The following is a 13,747-nucleotide window of genomic DNA, read 5'->3' as shown; positions in this document are numbered from 1 at the left end:
GACAATAGGGCAGCCTTGCTAGGATCAAGGGGCATTAACAGCACCATGAGGATTTTTCCAGACTGTTCTCCCAGGACAGCAAAGTACTTCCCAGGACAGGATCACCTTGGAAATCGACATTCCCCAAGGCGTGAACTGGAATAAAAATAAGATCCTGGATGAAATTGGAAACCACAGAAGCAGATGTTGGCAAAGGCCACTCAGCTCATTCTGGAAGAGATTCACTTTAGCTGAAGATTAAGTATGAATGCGCAGGAGATGGATGAAACAATGGATGCCAGACACCTGCTCTGCGGGAATCACCAGTAACAAGGACACCAAAAGATGCAAAGCTTCCTCGCCCCCATCCTCACGGGGCTCAAGGTCTGGTGGGGTTTACAAGCCACTGTCCTACATGAGAGGATGGGAACCTTGGCAGGACATAAATTCTTTTAAATCTTTTATTTTCTTTTAACGTTTATTCATTTTTGGGAGACCGAGACAGAGCATAAGCATGGGAGGGGCAGAGAGGGAGAGGGAGACACAGACTCTGAAGCAGGCTCCAGGCTCTGAGCTGTCAGCACAGAGCCCGACGCAGGGCTTGAACTCATGCGCCGCCTGATCATGACCTGAGCTGAAGTTGGACACTTATCCGACTGAGCCATCCAGACACCCAGGATATAAGTTCTTAAAAACAAAAGCAATAGACAAGAAAGGACTAATTAGGTAATGTTACGTCCCTCTGGGGAGAGAGGATCTCTGGAGATTTTGTTTTCTGGTTCCACCTGACACCCAAGATCCTGAAAAAATAATCCTTTTGGTCCACGAAGGGGAAAGGGCAAAAACTTACCCACACTCAGTTGCTTGAGAAGTTTTCAGGGGCAGGAGGAATGGGGCACGTTTAGAGTGTAACCTGTTTCTCTATTCTGCACAACTGATTGGTTGTCAGTGCAGAATGGATATTAAATAATCATTTAATGTTTTTATTCATGACAGGAGCAATCAGCACGTAATGAAACATGCAGGTGATACTAGATGGGGAGTTACTACAAATTAGGAGAAGCAGACAATGCCGAGGGCGGAAAAGAAGGACAGTTACAACAAAGCGAACTTCTGCTTTGCAAAACGCAAGCAAAATACACCTGTAAAAAAAAATGCACACTGGACAGGCAGAGGGCGAGGCAGACACAGGCCTGCAAGGGACAGTAGCTCCCTGCCCACTGGCCCTCCTCAGCACACTCCACCTAAGGGTCGTGTGCCTCATAGATCTTTTCTGGGTCATTCTAGTGAATTCTGCAGCCCTGTCCCATTTCCACCCCCAGCCTTCGGTATTCTCTCAGCAGCATTTCCTGTCACAGCCTTCAACCTTTCCTTCCTGTTAGGGAGTTGCCTTTGCGTATTTTGTTATAATTCAGATTGCATGGCTTTCCCACCTGGCTTGGTCCCCTCTTCCCTTGCTTCAGTGTCTACTTTGCTGGAGTCACTGGTGCCTTGGTCATCTGCAGATCTCCGGTTTCTGCATCCACTGCGTTGAGAACCATAATCCCCGTGTACACCAGAAGCTCCCCGACTGTTTGCCTGGTGCGGCATGTGGGCAGGCTCCCTTCGGAGCTCTTCTCTGGAGCTTCATGTGCTGAGATGCCTCACGTTCCCTGCCCAGGACTGCACGGTCTGACCCCTGAGAGCTCTCACCAGTCCGGATTATCAAAGAAATGGCTCATTCATCAGCTGGAGGTGAGAAGGGAGACTTCGAGAAGTACGTTACAGCCTTAACTGTGGCCAGGTCGAGGGTTAAAACCATCAAGCTTTGTCTTTGTGACACACGGAGCTCTCTATATCCCTTATTGGAGACGGTGACACAATGGCTTGTGTTAAATCTATCTGCAGTACGTTCGAAGCTGACAGCCAGCCCGTTTTCTCTTGACCTGTCTAGCCCCACCTCCAGCACAGCACCTGATGCACACTGAAGATCTAATATTTGCGGAGTGAGTGCTCCGTGGTTCATTCCAGAAGCAAGATTTAGGGACAGCTTAGTGAGGAAGGGCTTTCTGATCTGGAGGAACAGGAGTTGGGTGGCCCTCTGGCAAGTGTTATAGAGGCCCCAGGGCGTCAGGGAATCACAAGAGCTAGATCTCATTCTCCGTTCATTAGCTGAATGAACTTGGACAAGCGTCTTCTCTGATCGCCAAGTTTATTTGCCAAATAGTAAAGATAACCTCCATTCTGTGGACTCTGTTGATGGCGTGACCATAATGGATGGGGAAGTTACCATTTGCTTTTTCTGTGTAATTACTATAGAGTGGCTCCATTCTTCCTATGGAGATTGGAGTTATCTTACTAACAGTCTTAGAATTATCAAGTTCTAGTTGCCCTCCATCAACCTGAATATATTTTAATTTTTTTTAAGTTTCTTTATTTTTGAGAGAGAGAGAGAGAGAGAGGGAAGGGCAGAGAAAGAGGGAGAGAGAAAGAATCCCAAGCAGGCTCCACGCTGTCAGCGCAAAGCCCGATGTGGGGCTCGATCCCACGAACCATGAGGTCATGACCTGAGCCACAATCAAGAGTTGGACGCTTAACCGACTGAGCCACCCAGGCTCTCCTAGATATATTTTACATAGTCCTGTGAACTCCAGGATAATCCCAGGGGGTGCGTAGGTAAGAACTGAAAAGAATCATGGTACATTTTCCCTTAGACATCTTCCCGGAAGAGCAAACGTAAGCCGATACTTGTCAGTGGACACATGTGACTTAATCCCCACAACACTGAAGAGACGAAAATAACAGTCTTCTTTTTAATGTAGGTATCAATGGCGTGCCAGGCACCGTGCTAGATATTTAAGGTGCAAAGATGAATCAGCGTGATAGGTGAGGTGGCCACCACATGAAGACTCGAAGAGCCAACTGGAGTAGGGATTGGGTCAGAAATGGAGGAAAGAGAAGAAAATTAAGAATCAAGACAAGGGTGCTCCAGGCAGAGGATAACACAACAGCACAAGCTATGGAGGCCAGTTGTAAAATAAGAGGGTGTGTATAGGGAAAGTACGAAGACAAAGCTGTTATCAGACTGATTATTTTTAGCTTTGTATTATGGAAAACTTCAAGCATATACAAAATGATATAGAACAATATGAGGAACCCGTATGAATTCAACATCTATGTTCAACTATCATCAGATCATGGCCAGAAACTCTGGTTTTCTCCATATCTTACTGACTTTCTTCAGCCTTTATATTTTGAAGTAAATATCAGATATCTTATCAATGTTTAAACACTTCTCCAGGTTATTTCTTTTTTTTTTCTTTAAATTTTTTTTTCTTTTATTTTATAGAGAGCAAGCAGGGAGAGGGGCAAAGAGAGAGAGAAAGAATCTCAAGCTGGTTTCACGCTCGATGCAGAGTGCTACATGGGGTTCGATCCCATGACCCTGGGATCTGAGCAGAAGTCAAGAGTCAGATGCCCAACTGACTGAGCCACCCAGGTGCCCCTGCGTGTGTCTAAAAGATAAGGACTATTAATTATAAGTCTGCTACTACTATCGTATCTAAAAAATCAGCTATTATTACTTGATATCACAAATCTCTAATCGGTGTTTACGTTTCCCCTATTATTCCACAGATTTTGCATTAGTTGGTTTTAATCAGAATCTCAGAAAGGTCCAAACATTGTGGTTGGGCATATCTACATGTGTTTGACTCTGCAGCTTTCTCTGCCCTCAGATTTTTTTCCTTACGATATTTTTTTGTGAAAGAGGGAGCCATGTTTCCTACAGAGGGCTCCCACATCCTGTATTTCTTGGACGGCATCTCTGTGGTGCTGTATGCATGCTCCCTTCTCTACGCTCCCTGGACATGCCTGTTGTGTCTAGATGTGCCTTTATGAAGAACTTAAAGGAGGGGGGTGGTGCTGGGTGGCTCAGTAGGTTGAGCATCCGACTTCAGATCATGATCTTGCGGTTCGTGAGTTCGAGCCCCGCGTCCGGCTGTCTACCGTCAGCACAGAACCCACTTCAGATCCTCTTTCCCTGCCCCCCACCTCTGCCCCTTCCCCACTTGCACACATGCACGCACACACTCTCTCAAAAATAAATAAATATTAAAAAAAAAAAAAAGAACCTGAGTGGGTAGAGGAGACCCAATGAGGCCTGGTGAGAGTTGCCATGGATGAACTAGGACACTGTTGTACTATTAACTTAAGGTTTTAGTTTTCAGTGTTTCTTGCTCTCTGGTCCTCTGTGTTTGCCACCACCGCCAGCCCAGCGCTGTTGGGAGTCGGGCAACAGTGTGGTGTCTATACTGAGGTTTCTGGGTAGAGTGAGTGCACCAAAGACGCAGGGGAAAACAAAACTTCTGGTAGAAATGCAGGGTGGTTCTTGTAGACAGAGGCCTGGGGGCCAAGTGGAGGCAGATACCTCAGTCGGTGTTGGTGCCAGTAACCAGGGGTCAGGAGTCAAACGGAAATCTCCATCAATTCTCAGGAGATGCTGACTACTGAGAACCCCAAGCTTTCCCACCCGGTGCTTTGTTACCCTGGAACTTAGCCCAAGTCAAAGTCGGCAGGGGTGAGGGAGAAACCCTAAGCCAATCACAGGGGTCGTGGGTGGGGGGGTTGCAGAGAAGCTCCCTGAGTGGATTGCTTAATAGGAATTGTTTAAAAGTTCATTTTCTTGAGCGAAAAGGGTGCTGGAGGCAGAAAAAAAATGCAGTGCTACTTTGTGGCTCTCCGAATCTGCCGAAAGCCTGGTGTCACGATTGCAGACGCGGTGTTCAGGACCTGAAATTGTTGGCAGGGGAAAGTGGCGCTTAAATGCTGATTTTGGACACAGCAGTGTTTCGAAGTATTGCCCATCCTAGCGGCAGCCCGTCAGGATAAGGTTCACCACAAGGGCTTTCTAGACAGAATCCATGGAGCCCCACCGGCCATGCTTCCTGGTCTCCCGCACACTTGCCTTTGTGCTTCTCTCGCACGGTTTTCTCTTCTGTCTTTTGTCCTTTTTGGTACTTTCTTCAGAACTTTGGAAGGTCTGAGATCTGATTCTAATGTTTTGCTTTTTTTTAACTGTGAGGTTTCTGGCTGGATTTTGCTGGCACTCTGCTTTCTCAGAGAGACATCAGTAGCCAGGAGGACGTTGACAAAGACAACAGGGCTCAGGTCCAAGTGCACGAATGTCCAGGCAACCGCCAGCCCATTCTCGAAGCTCGCGGCAGCCTGCAGGGCTGGTGCTTCTTTTGTTCCCATCAGATTCCAAAGGAGTCAGCCAGCCTCATAGCCCAGTGCCCTCCGAGTCGTCCTCTCTCGCCCAAACTGCAGCCAGAATTCACCAACGATGAGCTGGAGGGAAAGGCCACTGTGTTTTTCTGGGTCTCCAAATTCCTGTTCCAGATTTAGCTCCGATTTTTCCAGCTCATGCTCCCTAACCATCACCACCCAGGCCTTCACTGTCCCAGACCACAGCAGAGACGCATGGAATCTCCCGCCCCGTCTTCTCACCTGCAAATTCTCATCTCCTCCTAGAGACCCGCTCACGTCCCATCCTCTGTGAAGACTTACCTGCAGATCTGGCCACCACCCTGTCTCACCTTCTGAGACCAGCGTCCGCAGCCCCTCCTTCCTCTTGCAGCCCCCTACCGTTCGGTCTAGTCACCAGGTTGACACTTGAGATCAATTGCAGTGACACATTTATGAGTCTGTATTCCTTTGTGGAATGCACTTTCCTTGAGAGAACATAGGGCCTGAGTCTACACTTTATTTTTCCTAGTGTCTAGGGGTTGGGTACCAAATGATTTCTAGAAGGGCGAATGGACACCACAGAATCAAAAGGCAAATAAAACAATATTTCGATGACCTGGGCTCTGCTAATACAGTGGCCCCAGTAGCCCTACTCTGTTCACCCCCAACAACATGAAAGTGGGTCACAGACATAAATAGGCTGCTGGCAGTCAGACCGGAGCTTCATCATCAGGTCCAAATTCATTCCCAGTGTCCAGGCAAAAGCATAATGTAGCCCACACTGAGCTTGCTTATGTAAATATTTTTCTGCATGGTTTTGTGGGTCTGACTTGGGGTCTGACTTCCAATGTCAGCATAGAACCCTATTGGGAGTATAACATTTCCACCAGGCTTCAGTTGAATATTTATGAGTATTCTGTAGTCACTGCCTTCTATTGTTCCTGGAAGACTTATATTATTTAGAGAGTGATTAATCATATTCCGAGGGAACATGCTGGAGCTAAGCCCCGTGGTGAGGTTTCTGATGGCTTTTTCTTCCCGGATGGGCAGAAGACTAACATCAACCAAAGCTTTCCCGGAGAACTGCTTGTCTCCTGTCCCCATCTGCGCACATTTCCATGGGTCAGGGCAGAATTCCATCCCCAGGCAGCCAGTTCAGGGAGGGCACAGCTCAGGAATAAGTCTCCTGCTGTTCAATTTTGCTGACTGTTAGCACACCCATTCTTTGGCATTCACGATTTAGGCCAAATGCTGAGGCCTAGGATGACATCTCACGCTTACTTGTGGTAAGGATATCGCAGCTCTTCAAATTACCCAACACGAGAATGAGAAACAGTTCTAGAGTCTCAGAAGTTAATATGCAGGAATGCTCACTCTGTGCTGTAGACCTATTACTCGACAGGCTTTACCTATCAAGTATCATATGTAGTATAAGTCATCTATTTTATATGGTAGGCATTTTCCCCCATTTTACTCCAGATAAAAGAGGCAGGGGCGTATCAGTGTGCTACTGATAATTAATCATCCCCACCCAAATTTAGCGGCTGAAAACCATGAACATTTACATTTACTACTGCCCATGCATCGAGTGGTGGTGTGGACACTTCTTCCAGCCTCCGCAGAGCTCACCCAGGCCCCTGGGATTAGCTCCGGGTCAGCTGGGTACGTGGTTCTCCGGGTCGAGGCTGGGGCCTGTCCTGTGTCCCTTACCTCAGCTGGGGCAGTTGGATGGACTCGGCTGTGCTTTGTGTGGCCTCTTATTTCCTGCTGTTGTCCTCAGCCTGGCCTGGGCAGAGGTCAGAGAAAGAGCAGATACAGGCACCCACGCTGGTAGTCTAGGCTCGAACCTATTTCATTTTGACTTTGACTTGAATTTTGACATGGTCAGAGGGAGGACATGCGGGTGCCAGTCACTGCTGTGTTCTTAGCAATGATTCGGAACACTCGAGAAAAGAGGGGTAGAAAGGAGGCCTTCCGTCTCAACAAGGAAAGGTCACAAGGCATAGCATCCATAGTGGGAAGGACATCATTGTCCCAAGTTAAAATAGATGGCGGGCATCTCTGGAGGGGAGTGAGATAAATGAGGTTTGCTCACCATTGGTTCCGGGGCGCACGGTGTTGAGTGATATGGGCCAGAGGAGACGTTAGAGACACGTATGCAGTTTCTCTCTCCGTATCTCTGCTCACTGAGAAGTGAATTCTGTCCTCGGGTCAGAGACTGATTGTGGTACAGACCGATCACGGGCTTCACTGCTTCTTCACCAGCTCAGATATGCAACTTCTGCCCCTGCAGCGTAGTGGGGGTGGTCACGCTACAGATGGAACAGTGTCCAGTAAGTGCCTGTGCAGCTCCTCTCCTTTCTTGAGACCCTTCTTTAGGAGGAACAAAAATACAACAAAACAACGACAGCAACTCGGCTGGAAATATTTGTGGTCTGAGCCCTGAGTAGAGACGGAAGAGCTCAAGTTTGACGTTTATCCTCAGGTTAAGTTGTAGGCAGGTCGGGGGCACGATCGGCTTTGCAGTTTAGTCCCGGGTGAATGCCGACACTAGATTTGGGAGCACAAACCTGGCTGTGGCGGGAGTTCAGCGGCGAGATGATGAAGGTCCTGACCAAGGCCAGTTGGGTTGGAGAATAGAGGTTGTATTTAGTGATGTTCGTAAGGAACATCACTTGGCAGTTCCTTGGGTGCAGAGTTGTGGAGATGACAGGGAGAAGTCAGCAGCTCCCTGTTTTTGGCTTGAGACTCTGAATGAATGTGCAGAGTGCCCTGGGGTAGTGACTATGGGGGAGAAACAGGATGGAGATGGGAGGGCAATTGTTGGTTTAGCTATGGACAGGCTGAGCACCCAGTGGGTGTGTTCGAAGGACAGGTGGATATATGAGAATAACACTTAGGTAAGTATTCAGGGTGGGATATTAATTTTGGAGCATTGTTATACAAGTGGACGGTAAGGATATGGGAGCCAAAGAGGGATGAGAGAGAGAGTTGCCAAAGGAGAAGAGGCCCAAGGCAGGGAATTAACTTTAAAGCACGGGCAGAAGAAGAGCTACCTGTAGAAGGAAGGCTCAGGAGAAGTTGTCTGCAAGGTACAGGGAGAAAATAGGAGTGGAGAATAAACCATTTCCAAAAGGAAGGAATGGTCTAGTGTCTCATGCTGCATAAAATTCAGGTTAGCTCTTTCTGAAAGTATCTGTTATTTAGAGCCATAAGGAGAGCGTTGGTGATCCCAAAGAAAAGATTGTATGAGAGCAGAGTCACGGACGCCAGCTTGTGGTAAATATAAACAGCTATTGCGTTTAACATGCTTGTTACACGTCCGTGACTTTGCTTGGCTGTAACAACAATAATGGTAGAGAAGCTAACATTCCCTGGGGGGTTAACCTGTTCCCAACATGGCGCTTAGTGTTTTAGAAGGCGCCTTTTCTTCTTTAAAACTCTCAACAACACTGTGACTTTGGTGGTCTCATTTCTACCTTGTAATTGAGCACAGGAGACTTAGAAATGAAGTATTCGGTCCAAAGGCACTCACCTAATCATGGGGGAACAGAATTGGTTCCCAGGGGCAGCCCTCTTAGAAAACAGTGCCCCCTGTTCATGGTGTATTAGTTCAGGCTCTTTGGGCTACAGGGATCACATCAAGCTATTTTAAGCATGCAAGAAGAAGGCAGATGGATTCATGACAAGGATACAGGCAGGTGTACAGGAAATCTCCTATTGGGATGGAAAAAAGCTGTGGTCTTTGTAGTGAACTCAGTCTTCTCTCCATCTTCTTGCATTGACCTCTCCTCCTTCCTGAAGGCTAGCTTTATCGGTTCCTCACACATCAATTTCCTGGCAACAACTGCTTACATTCACTCTTCAAAGAGGACTTAAGTTGATGTGGGCATTCCTCAGTTCCAAATGCCAATTCCTGGGGAAGAACTCTAGTTGGAAGGAGTTGATCAAGTGCCTTCCTCAGGCTGAATCGACTGAAGCCGGGGGCCTGGACAGTCATCGAATGGCTACTCTCGTTTGACCACTGAGAACCAACAGGGCCAGGAGAGCAGGTCCCTCAATAGCAGGATGGGTGTGGGGAGTCAGGGATAAATCAGTAGTGTCCATATGTCTAATTTCTGTGCCATCCCTGAGAGCTCGATCGTTTACCCCACATTTTATTTTATTTTTTAAGTAAACTCCATATCTCTACATCCAGTGTGGGGCTCAAACTCACGACCCAGAGATTAAGAGTCTTATGCTCTACTGACTGAATCACCCAGATGCTCTTACCCCACATTTTAAACCTAAGGACCAACAGGTAAGTGAAAAAATGCTCAACGTCGCTAATCATCAGGAAAATACACATCAAAACTGCAAGGAGATATCACCTTACGCCTGTCGGGATGGCTGTTATCAAAACAAACAAAGAAACAAAAACAAGACAACGAGCATTAACAAGACCATGGAGAAGACAGAACCCTCAAGCCCTGTTGGTGGGAACGTGAAACGGAGCAGCCACTGTGGAAAATAGGAGGGAGGTTCCTCAAAGAATGAAAACTAGAACTACCATAAGATCCAGCAAACCCCCTTCCGGAAGTTTATCCCAAAGAGTTGAGATTGGGATCTCCGTGAGACATGAACACTTCGGTGTTCATGGCAGAGTTCTTCACAATACTCAGGATATGGATACAACCCAAGTGTGCACCTGCAGGGGAATGGAGAACAGGTAAATACATACAATGGTCTAAACACACCAATCAGCCTTAAACATGGCAGTCCTGCCACCTGTGACGACATGGAGGGACCTTGAGGACATTACGCTTGTTGAAATAAGCCAGCCACAGAAAATGAACACGGTCTGATTCCACTCGTACGAGGTATCTGTCGTAGTCAAATTCACAGCCTGGAAGGGTGGAGTAGTGGTTGCTGGGGCCTAAGGGGAAGGAGGAAGGGGGTTTACTAACTAACAGGCATCAAATTTCAGCCAGGCAGGATGAACAAGCTCGAGAGACCTGTTGGACGACAGCACACGAAGGGTCCAGAAAAACGTAACGCACATGCAGAAATTTGTTAAGCGGGTAGATGTCCTGTTAAGTGTTCTTACCATAATTTTTACAGAAAGACAAGGAAACTAAAACAGGAAAGGTAAATAATTTAGGTGATGCCAAAGAGAAATTTAGTCATGAAAATGATGGTGGGTTCTGATGACAGGCTTCAGACACTATGGGGGAAAGGAGGCCTGGAGGGTGGTGTTACCATCAGAAACAACAAACAAGGATAAGAAATGAGAGAGATCGTGATGATTCCGAGTGTTGACATGTTAGTCAAGGTTGAGGCCATCAAGACTGGAGAGGGGGCATTCCAAAATGGCAGCCTGGGCTGGAGGTTGCCAGGCAGACAAGAAAAGCCAGACTCAGAGTGCCCGCAGGCACCACAGGGATAGAGGTGTAGTGAGTGTCCCGGCCGCCAGCTGTGAGGGACTAGAGGAAGGGACAATGAGAAGGTATAGCCAGCTCCCGGAGGGCAGCATCGTGGAGTGGTGACATCACAGCAGCCTCCCGCTGATGAAACTTAAGGTGGGCGTGGAGACTTTGGGACCCCAGGGGCTGGCAGAGGCCTGTCACCAATAGGGACACTGAAGTCACTACGGATGGGAAAGTGGAGGTTAACCAGCATTTCCCACGCTGCAGCCCCTGGGCCCGTGCTCTGCACACGCCAGCACCTCATCCCGACAGCGACCCTGGGAGGTAGTTACCGCTCCGTCTTCCAGCTGAGGAACCTGGGAGCTGGGGGGTGGGTCCGTCTGCCCTGGGTCAGTAGTAGCCCGCGGGGAAAGCAGTCCAGTTCAGTCGGCCCCACAGCCCCCGATTTCGTGTGGGGCTGGCCCAGCTGGATGTGGCGGGCGAGGGGCTGTGGGGACCGCTGTTGGGCGCAGCCCAGCGCACCTGGAGCCCCCCACCCACTGCCCGTGTCTGCTGTGCACGGGCCCAGGGCCCACGGGGAGGTCTGCCTCAGCCCCCAGGAGCCCTGGCGGGGGCTGGCGGGTCACAATGGATGGATAGCAGGGTCGTGCCACACTGACAGCAACAAATGAGTCCTAGTTTGAAAGCATGCTTGGGCCCCGCCATACTACTTGGCAGGACTTTTTTCTACCCGGGTTTTCTTTTCCCTTCATGACGTCGTTCCAGTGATACCTGTGTACCCTCCTGAGTACCTCCTGTACTCTCTTTTCTTTCCAGTACTCTCTCCCATCTGCTTCTGTTTCTTTCTTTCTCTTTCTCTGTCACTTGCTACTTTTCTCTCATTCCGTACATCCGTGTGTCTCTGCGCCCGTCTCCCTTCGTCTCTGTCTCTCTCTGTCCTGTTCTGTCACTGTCAGAGTCTCTAGCCCTTGTAAATAATTACAGATTGTCAGCAAGTTTTCTCTTGCTCCTCTTTCCAGATCTCGGAGGGATGAGGGCAGGGGATTCGTGTTCAGGTGGATGAGAAATCAGACCCCCGCTTGTCCCCAGGAAACTTCTGCCGAAAGTGATCGATCCACACAGTGGTGAAGACACAGTTCTCGCTGGTCTGATAGAAGTTTCTTACCATCCTGGAGATGAACTCCCTGAAATATTTTAGAATTTGTGCCTTGAGTGACAGAAACAGCTTCGTTCTCAACAGTTCTGGGTCTTCTCCTCAAGGTTCTGAGTTGTCTTTTTCCTGTGCCTGGAAGTGCTAAAATAATGTCACTTAATAATGGTGTCAAAGGGACTGGGTTTGGGTACTTTAGGAGACTTCCAGAAGAATGGAGTGATGAAGACCACTGCATGGGCAGTAACAGGGAGCTTTTTTTTTTTTTTTTGATTGAGCTATTATTGACATATAACATTATATGAATTTCAGGTGTGCAACATAGTGATTTAATATTTACATATGTTGCAAAATGACCACCACAAGAAGTCTAAAAAGGGAGCTTTTTGAATGAAGACCAGGTGAGGGAAATAGCTTCCAAATAGTGTCTGAACCTGCGTGGATTGAATTATGTCCCCAAAAAGGAAATGTGAAAATCCTAACCCATGCTACCAGTGACCTTATTTAGAAATAGGGTTGTTGCAGGGGGCGCCTGGGTGGCTCAGTTGGTTAAGTGTCTGACTCTTGGTTTTGGCGCAGGTCATGATCTCACAGTTCGTGAGTTCGAGCCCCTCGTCGGGCTCTGTGCTGACAGTGCGGAGCCTGCTTGGGATTCTCTCCTTCTCTCTCTGCCCCTCCCCCACTTGTGTGCGCATATGCTCTCTCTCTCTGTCTCAAAATAAACTTAAAAAAAAAAAAAAGAAATAGACTTGTTGCAGATGTAATCAAATTAAGATGGGGTCATTCTGGATTAGGGATGGCCCTGATACAGCATGACTGTGTCTTTATAAAATGAGGAAACTTAGACACACACACACACACACACACACACACACACACACACACAATACCACATGAAAACAGAGGTGGAGACTGGAGTTCTGTCGTCACAAGCCAGGGAGCACCAGGGTGGCCAGCAGCCCCAGAAGCTGGAAGAGGCCAGGTTCTATCCAGGGCCTCGGAGGCGATGTGGTCCTGCTGGATGCCTTGATCCCCTCCAGCTGCACTGGACACGTGGCGGTCCCTAAGGGACACTGAGCTCCGTCACTCCACGGGCCCTCCCCTGGCCGGTCCCTTTGCCAGTGATGAGTCCCCTGTCTTCATCCCCCCGGGAAGGTCTGCTCAGCCTTCAAGACCGGCTCTCAGCAGCTCCTCTAGGAACCCTTTTTCAGCCTCCCCTCTGCCAAGTCCGCTGAGTGTCTCACTGCCGAGAAATCCTGCCGTGTTCACACCAGATTGCAAAGACGCCTGTCACTATTTGGAAATGGATTATGAGCTTTGGAGGGCGGGAGCAACCTCATGTTCCTGTTTATACAAAGACCCACACGAGGTCAGGACGCCGCTCGAAATGTCCGATTCATACTCCACGTTTGTCTCACGTTTCTCTGAATATGTGATAATTTTCTGGAAGCAGCAGGAAGAATGTCCTAAGGGATGGGTGGCTTTTTGAAATTAAGTCGAAGGCTCATCAGGGATAACGGTGTGTTGGCGTGAGGTCTGGCACTCCTGCCCTGTGCCGAGCAGAGTAACCCAACGCCTGGCACACGCTGAATGTGCTAAGTAACTGCTGTCCTATCTGTGAATGGAGATGATATAACAAAGCTGAGGTTTGTTAAGCGCTTACACCACGCCAGGCACTGTTCTAAATGCTTTTTATGCATGAACAACACCTCGAGGAAGACACTTATTCCCCAGGTGAGAAAGGTGAGGCACAGAGACATAAATTGGCCCTCCCAGGTTTACGCCACAGTGCGTGGAACATTCTTCCCGCTCCTCCAACCCAGACTGTGCTGGGAGTGAGACCGAGAGGGAAGGCCACCTCCCAGAGTCAGCTCCCCACCCCCGTTCTCTGCCCTCAGCCCCTTGAGCGTTACTCACAGAGCTTCTGTCCATCTGTCTTGCCACAGAGCTGACTCTTCTGTGTATTCAGGAGGGCGGAGCCCTGGCC

The 13,747-nt window shown here is 48.6% G+C and overlaps 1 protein-coding gene across 2 annotated transcripts in view; it reads left to right on the top strand.

Annotated features, from left to right (window-relative positions):
• RNF144A (ring finger protein 144A) overlaps positions 1-11,869 on the top strand; it is a 139,077-nt gene extending 127,208 nt beyond the window's left edge. For both annotated transcript variants that reach the window (XM_042982557.1, XM_042982556.1), the window contains exon 12: positions 11,630-11,869. The gene's annotated coding sequence lies outside the window, so the exon portion shown is untranslated. The remainder of the gene's footprint in view (positions 1-11,629) is intronic.
• Positions 11,870-13,747: the final 1,878 nt, after the last annotated feature.

The sequence above is a fragment of the Panthera tigris genome, chromosome A3, assembly GCF_018350195.1.
Source record: "Panthera tigris isolate Pti1 chromosome A3, P.tigris_Pti1_mat1.1, whole genome shotgun sequence".
In the NCBI taxonomy this organism is placed as follows: domain Eukaryota; kingdom Metazoa; phylum Chordata; class Mammalia; order Carnivora; family Felidae; genus Panthera; species Panthera tigris.
The sequence above is the reverse complement of the archived record's forward strand: the minus strand, read 5'-3'. Positions and strand labels throughout refer to the sequence as shown.